Source organism: Poeciliopsis prolifica, unplaced genomic scaffold (genome assembly GCF_027474105.1).
Source record: "Poeciliopsis prolifica strain line A6 unplaced genomic scaffold, Auburn_PproV2 SCAFFOLD092, whole genome shotgun sequence".
In the NCBI taxonomy this organism is placed as follows: Eukaryota; Metazoa; Chordata; class Actinopteri; order Cyprinodontiformes; family Poeciliidae; genus Poeciliopsis; species Poeciliopsis prolifica.
In genome coordinates this window covers 943,116-951,411 of record NW_026562467.1, presented here as the reverse complement: position 1 = coordinate 951,411, position 8,296 = coordinate 943,116, and the positions used below count along the sequence as shown (strand labels likewise).

At 44.4% G+C, this 8,296-nt stretch overlaps 1 pseudogene; it reads left to right on the top strand.

Moving 5' to 3' along the window:
* Positions 1–2,987: 2,987 nt before the first annotated feature.
* On the top strand, positions 2,988–6,870 carry LOC129353566 (hemojuvelin-like; annotated as a pseudogene).
* Positions 6,871–8,296: the final 1,426 nt, after the last annotated feature.

Below are 8,296 nucleotides of genomic sequence, written 5' to 3'. Positions count from 1 at the left end.
TGAGACAAAAGCTTCTCAATACTAATTATTTATAAACTTCAGCAATATTCCAGAGAAATGTAAAAACAACTGATTTAACCAGTGGTGGGCAGTGACAACTAAAAATGAGTTGCGCTAACTCTAAAGCTCTGCACTGCCATGGTATTTAATGGAAGCTAATGCTAATCGCAAACTAATGCTAAAGCATTATAACAAAGCAGCCAAGTAATGAGCGTGTTAGAATTTATCCAGAAAAGATATTTAGATGAAGCTAACTGTGCTAAATGTCAATCTGCGCTAAATGAGACGTTAGCTGCGCTATTAGTGGAAGTGTGCTCACCACTGTGTTGAATAATTCATTCCAGGTGCAAAAAACATTAAAAAGATTTTAAAGTCACATAAAGGTCTAAGAAATTTCAAATGGACTAAATTTGTTTAAATTTCTAGATTCTCAACAGGAGTTGATCAAATTAACTCCAGATTCTTTGAGAAACTGAGAAGTAGCCCTTTAATTTAGCTCTGTTCATCACAAAGGATTTAAACTCAGCACTTTCTTGATACCCAGCATAAAACAGAAGCATTAAACTGCAGCCGCCCTGGGCAGAGAGCCATTGCAGAAGAAACGGTTCCACGCATTTAAACCGACGGTGTGGTGGTGAGGAGAACTGGAATTCTAAGGTTTAACGAATCAAAAAGACTTTTTTAGTGAAAACTAAAAAAATTCAAAACTCTCGCAGGAAAAGTTTGATTTTCTGAAGTTGTTCACAAACCATCAGCCGATCTTTTGCCGTTTCTCCTGAAGCCGCCGGACGTCGTGTCACCTGTCCTGGAGGCGAGCGTGGGGTCGCGACCCCTGGGCCGGGGAGGCCGCGGGACGAGTGCAATATTGGAGGAACATGACAACAGTGCACCGCATCCCGAACCTGCCCGCCCCCGGGAGGAACCGCACCGAACATCCTGGAAGAAAAACATGACCTTTAACCTCCAAGACTGTTAGCCTTACAGCTCCAGAACCGGGGCAGAACCAGAACCAAGACGGTCCAAACTCAGCAGAGGACATGAAACACAACTTTTATAGCTGGACTGAAGACAACTAGGAAAGATTTTGTTTTTTTCTTGGCAATAAAAAATTAATTTAGGTAACGTTTTATTTTTGAAAAAGTTTTTATAGTAAATAATTGCAGAAGTTGATGGATAAATGCAACATTTACTGTGAACATAAAGCAAAAAGATTGATTATTACAAGATGAACACTAACATTTTGTGAAACAGGTTTCTATCTGCATCAACAACCTCATGAGGCAAATTTCTATCCACATGACCCCACAAAATAACAGTAGGGGCCACAAATGGCCCCCGCTCCTCACTTTGGACACACTTGTCTGAAGAATCCATTCATTCTGAATAATGGAGGGCAGAATGAATCGTCTCTGATGAATCAGCCGCTTTTCAATCCACTTCAGCAGCAGAATCTCTAAACCTGATTCTGATCATCAACAAAGTGACAAAGAATCAGACTTTTAACCAGCAGCTCGTTCCTGAAAAATCTGTTTTATGTAAGTTTTCAGTTTGCATCTTAAACCTGTTTTTAAGATGAAATTGTTTTAAAAATCCTAAAACTAAAGAGATCAAACTTCCATTCCATAAAAAGTGTTTTGTCTGAAATGAGCTGAAATGTTGAATCTTTACAGTTAAGGCAGATCTGAAATGTTAAATGTTGTCATTTTTAATAAACCTTCAGTAAGGTCAGAGGGTTTGGTAGAATCGCCTCACCTCCATGCTGGTCCCGCTGCTCCGGTTCTGTGGATCGTCCCGGTCCGTCCGCTCCGTTTTTATGTCCCTCCTCCTCTTCCCACCCTGGAGTCCAACAAAGAGCCGGAGCTGCTCGGCGAGGCGTGCAGGGGCCCCGCGTCAGGGGAATTAACCTGTTTGACCCTGCGGGGCCGCCGTCGATCCAGCGCCGCGAACTTTGCGTTACAAATAAATAAAAAGCTTCAGGTGTTTCTGTTTGCATCCTGGCTGCAGCTGGAGCGCAGAGCGGTGCTGCCCCCTGCTGGAGAAGAGCGGTGCTGCCCCCTGCTGGAGCAGAGCGGTGCTGCCCCTGCTGGAGCGCAGAGCGGTGCTGCCCCCTGCTGGAGCAGAGCGGTGCTGCCCCCTGCTGGAGCGCAGAGCGGTGCTGCCCCCTGCTGGAGCAGAGCTGTGCTGCCCCCTGCTGGAGCAGAGCGGTGCTGCCCCTGCTGCCTGGCCGCAGCTACTGCAGCCAGGTTCCTCTTATGATTTATTATTATGTTTATTGGAGCTTCAGGTTTACTGGGTTTTTCTGGGTTTTTCCTCAATAAAATCAAATTTTAATGCAGAAAATAAACATTTTGTCTTTACTCTGAAGCCTTCAGATTTATTCCAGATTAAATCAGATTTTAATCTGTCAGAGTAAATAAATTATTAGAGAAACAACTGATATTACCAACAGAGTTCAGCTTCTGGAATAAAAATAGATGTCAGCATATCTGTGTGTGTGTCTGTGTCTCTGTGTGTGTGTGTGTGTGTGTGTGTGTGTGTGTGTGTGTGTCGCTGTGTGTCGTGTGTGTCTCTGTGTGTCTGTGTCTCTGTGTGTGTGTGTGTGTGTGTGTGTGTCTGTGTCTCTGTGTGTGTGTCTCTGTGTGTGTGTGTGTCTGTGTGTCTGTGTCTCTGTGTGTGTGTGTGTGTGTGTGTGTGTGTCTGTGTCTCTGTGTGTGTGTGTGTCTGTGTGTGTGTGTGTCTGTGTGTCGCTGTGTGTCTGTGTGTGTGTGTGTGTGTCTGTGTCTCTGTGTGTGTGTGTCTGTGTGTGTCTGTGTCTGTGTGTCGCTGTGTGTCTCTGTGTGTGTGTGTCTGTGTCTCTGTGTGTGTGTGTCTGTGTGTGTCTGTGTGTGTCTGTGTGTCGCTGTGTGTCTGTGTGTGTGTGTGTGTGTGTGTCTCTGTGTTGTGTTTGTGTGTGAGGACAGTTGTCGTGCAGCAGGGGTCGTTGGGGATTTATTTAGCAGCAGCAGAACCTCCCAGTCAGCTGTGAACTTCTCAAGGCTCGGACCAGAACCGGAGCGGATCCGGACAGGAACTGGACCTGCTCAGCCCGTCAGAACCCGGTCGGGGTTTCCAGGAGGTTCTGGACGTTTCTCTGGGTCAGGTCATGGACGGACTCTGATCCGGAACCAGCTGCAGGTAAAGCAAACACAGAGGAGGTGAGAGCGGGTCGGGTTCAGCGGGAACATGCGGAGGTTCTGGTTGGCCCAAACAAACAGCTGCTGAAAAACATCCAGAACTTTGACTTTATTCACTTAAATCAAATATGTGATTATTAAGCAGCTGAAACAGAGCATTTAATGTGTCTATAAATCCAAAATGTACTCAAATTCAAGCTTTAAAAACTTGAAATTTATGTCGAATAAAAACAAAAACCTGAAGAAACCTTGAAAGTTTTTCTACTTTTATTCAAATATTTGATAAAGCAGGAGGATCATATTCAAGTTTCTCTGTCTGCAAAGCAACTGGAGTTTAAATTGAACTCAGATTCACTCAGTTTTGCCACTTTGGTTCCATTCAGACATAAAAGTTTATTTTAAAAGCAAAAAACTGAAAATTTAAAATCAATACATTAAAATAAAAAGAAATAATAAAACTGATGAATCTGTGACTAGGACTAGGAATTTTGCAATAATTCTGCAAATTTTTCTAGAATTTTTTTTTCTGAGATTGAAAATTTAAAATTTGCTAGAAAAAAATATAAACATTTTGTGATTTATCTAAAAAAAAATTAAAAATCAAGTTTTTCAAAATGTTGTAGATCTCCTGGATTAAAGGTAACAAAGTGGTAAATCTGGTGTCATCAGAATATAATTACAGGTAAATCGACGTGTTAAAAAAACTAACCAGTTCTGGAAGAAGTGTGCTGAAGCTGATTTTATGTTAAACCGGCTTGCCGTACTCTGGCTTTGTGTTTGATGTTTTATCCCAGTGGTTCCCAAAGTGTGGGGCGCGGCCCCTGGGGGGACGCAGTGCTATTGCAGGGGGCGGGGGAAGCAGTATGAATGAATGAACAAATTGTTTCACTGTAAAGATGGTTTGTAGTTTGTTTGGTTGCAGCCTGAAGTGTGAAATAAACTTTAGTGGAGCTTAAACACTAAATATGTGTAAAAGTTTATCTCTGGTTGAACGCTCCACTGGGAGACCCACTGGTTTAACCAATGGCAGCAGAGTGTTGCGCTAAGCTCCGCCCCCTGCAAGCAGCAGTTTGGTGGAATCGGTTTAAAGTCCACATCAAAATACACAGAGGCTCAGAGCCAGATGATTATGGAGCAACAATGGGGCCATAAATTGTTCAAACGAAAAAAAATGTTGAAATTGAAAAAAAAAAAAAAAGATTTCAAACTTAGAAAAAAAATCTGAATCTGAAAAATAGTGAATCTGAAAAGTAGTTTCAGTTTTTTTCCCTCAGTCATCAGTTAATGACGAGTGATGATGATACTCATCAGTCACTAGTAAATCAACTATGGGATGTTTGATCCATCCCATGAATCCATCTGCGTCTCCATGGAGACGGGAGCCTCTGATGACCACAGGGACTCACAGCTGAATGTGTGACCTCTCTGTGACCTCTCTGTGACCTCTCTGTGACCTCTCAGGCCGCTGCTTGCTGCCGATGGAGACGCGGTTGCCATGGAAACGTTGCATCCACCTGACTCTGCTGCTGGTCCAGCTGCGTTTACCTGAAGGTACAAACTCAGAAACTCACTGGGAAAGTGAAGCCCCGCCCCCAAATGTAGAATAACCCCCCAAAGTGGGCGGAGCCAAGAGACACGGAGGGGCGTGGCCAAGACTGGCTTTGATTGGAGGTTGTTGGAAGGGGCGTGGCCAGGGAGAGAGAAAGGACTGCAGCCAACATTCCTTAAAAAAGAACCAGTGATGAATTTTACTATTTTTTATTTCAAAAACCAAATTGCAAAAAAATCTAACAACTTCTTTTTTCAAAAAACCAACAAACGTAGCAACTTTTTTCCAAAATGTAACTAGTGACAGTAAATCGGTGACTTCATTAAAAAAGCCACGAGTTCACTATTTGTTCAAAAAGGTGACAACAATAAATCGAGCAACTTTATGCTAAAAAATGCTTTCTGACAAATTAGCTTCTGTTTCTTTAAATAAAAGACGTGACGAATCAAATGTTTATTTCAAGACTCAGTGAATTGATGCAGCGTTTAGTTTCTCTGCAGTCCTTCACACTTCCACCAGACTGTCGGTCTGAATCTTGATTTATGAAATCTGTGGATTTATTTCCAGCATCTTTTTCAAAATAAAAGCCCTGATTAAAACCTGACTTTATGACCATATGAAGCCTTCTCTCCTCAGTGGGAGCTTCCTGTCGCATCCTGAGGTGTAACTCTGACTTTGTTGCTGCGACCGTCCACCTGAGCGGCGGCGGCGGCGCGGCGCTCAGCAGCGATCTGCGTACTGCAGCGCCCCTGCGCTCCTACAGCCAGTGCCACCAAGCGGACGGCGCGGCCGTGCCGCGGAGACCTGGCCTACCACCGGCGGTGCAAGGGCATCGAGGAACCTGCTGATCCAGCACCGCTGCCCGGGCGGGGCCCACGGCCCGGCCTTGGCCCCGCCCACAGCCGCCGTGTCGGGGGACGCCTGCCTCTACGAGCGAGCTTCGTCCGCAGGGAGGGCCGCGCCAGGTACGGCACTGCAGCGTGTTCGGAGACCCGCACATCCGAACCTTCAGCGATGACTTCACACCTGTGCAGTTCAGGGGGCGTGGGCCTCTCATCGACAACGACTACCTGTATGTGCAGGTCACCAGCACGCCAGCCAGTCACGGGACGTACCACACTGTCGTCACCAAGGTGGGTCAAAAGGTCAGCGGACAGATTTCACTTTCTGCTTCTCTGCTGGCAGATGATTGGCTGCTGCTCTGGTAGCGTCACCATCTGTGTTTTAAAGTTACAGTCGAAAGTCTTTCAATTGTAACTTAATACTTAGAATGGAGCTAAATCTGAAAACATTTAGCTTCAAACTAATTATTTAGCTTTCTAACTAAACATTTGTCTGGAGATAAAATATTAGCTCTGTTAAAATTGAGCTATCAGTTTAGCTTCCAATAAAGCAACATTTAGCTCAGTGGTCCTCAGACTAATAAGATAAATATTTAATATTTATAAAGATAAATATTTAATTCAGTTGGACTGAAATATTTAGTTCAGTCCTTTTAGTTAAGCTTAACTAAATATTCTTGCCGCCTCAGATCACCATCATCTTTAAGAGCTGGCGGCAGTGCACCGACCAGCAGCTGTACCAGGCGGAGCTGGACGACGTTCCCGCGCCTTCGCCGACGGCTCTCAGTGGAGCGGCGAGCGGCGAGGCCGCCGCGTCCTGACGGTGCGGACACGACAGTCCCGGCGGCACGCCGAGATCCGGGCGGCGTACATCGGGACGTTGTTGGTGGTGCGACAGAGCGGCCGCTCGCTCGGCCTGTCCGTCCGCTCGCCCCGCGGCGTCCTGGAGGCCTTCCACCCGGACCACGACCTGCAGCTGTGCGTGTGGGGCTGCCCCGCCTCCCACAGAGTGGACCCTGCGCCCGCCGCCGCAGGCCGCCGGCGCCGCGGAGGCTCACTGCGCCACGCTGCTTCCCGCCCGGGACGTCTACTACCACGCATGCGTGTTCGACCTGACCGCCAGCGGAGACATGAACTCCAGCGGAGCCGCGGTGAGCGCCCTGCAGGACGCCCTCAGCATGACCGGCGGCGGGCAGGGCGTCCACTGCTGCCCGCCGCCGCTGCAGGACCAGCGGGACCGCAGCCGCCGCTGCTGCCGCTCAGCATGCTGGGAGTTCTGGGCGGGGCCTGGATCACCTGCTGCTAGTTACATTCACTGGTACTTTTAGGAGTATTTTTACAACTCTATACTTTCACTTTCACATGAGCAGTTTCATTATAAAGTATCGATATGAAGTATCATTATAAAGTATCGATATGAAGTATCATTATAAAGTAGGCCGATACTCTTGGTTGAGTTAAACTGGATCCTTCGCTGTGAGTCACGTCACTGAATGAAGAACAAACTCATCTTCATGGGCACCATTTGTAAAATTACACATCAAGTTTATTTTCGCCATGCTTAATCTGTTGTTATAAAAATAAATATTTAACTTAAAGATAAATATTTAGCAGAGAATAAAAACATTTAGTTGTTGTTTGGAAACAATATTTTGCTGTTTCCAAACAAAATATTTAATTTGATTACTAAATATTTAGTTTTGAAAGTAAACTAAATATCTAGCTTGTGAATTAAATATTTAGTCTGGAATAATATGACTGATATATAACTTTAAAAAACGAACACCCGCATTCTTTTCTCTCTAACAGACTAAAAATAAACCAAGTTTTTTAGTGTAACTTTGCAAACGGCGCCTCGAGTTTCAGCCAAACATCCATCAGATCAGATTCTCACCTGCAGGTTTCAAGTTTCATTAGTTTTATGTTGAAAGAAAACAGATTTGGAAAAAATGTTTTTCTATCTTGAGTTTTGTTATTTTCTTGTTATTTATGTAAATTATTGTCAATCTGGTTTTTAAGATTTCAACATTTTCTCATCACTTTATATTTTGGTTTGATTATGTGAGTTGTTAAAATGAAAAGATGTTTTTATGCTTCCCACCGCTCAAGAAGCTGCAGGAGGTGATGCTTGTTTCATCGTTTTGATGGAGTAAAAAACATCCAGTTTTTCAGTTTTCATGGAGACTCAAACATCTCGACACTCCAGAGTTAAAAAAACTGCAAAAACATTTTTGATCTCAGCTGCGGCTGTTTCCAGGGTGTTTCATCAAAACCAGACATTTGTGTCTTATCAATCAGTGACTCAAAGTTCAGCTGCTCTCCCTCCACTCCCCTCTGGTTCCGTGTTTGAAGTGAAAAGTGATTATCAGAAACATTGGTTCAGGTTTGGTTCTGCAGAGGATCCAGTCGGACCTTCTGAGCAGCAGAACATGAAGGAAACAGCTTAAAATGGTTGTTTTTTTAAAGCACATTTCAGCAACAAGCTGACGCAACAACAAGAAAAGGATTATGTTGAGTTGGCAAGACAAAGGAAATTGATTAAATGTTGAAAACAGACTAAAGTTATTGATTTATTTATTATTTATCAGAGGCAGCTCTAAGCAAACTCGTTTTTGAACGTTAATTTTAAGGTTTCTTATTTTCAGGCATCATTTGTTTTGTACTGGAGCCTTGAGGATCAGTAAATCCAGCTCCTCTCTTTCAGGTTTAATCTCCACTCTTCAGTTTGCTCA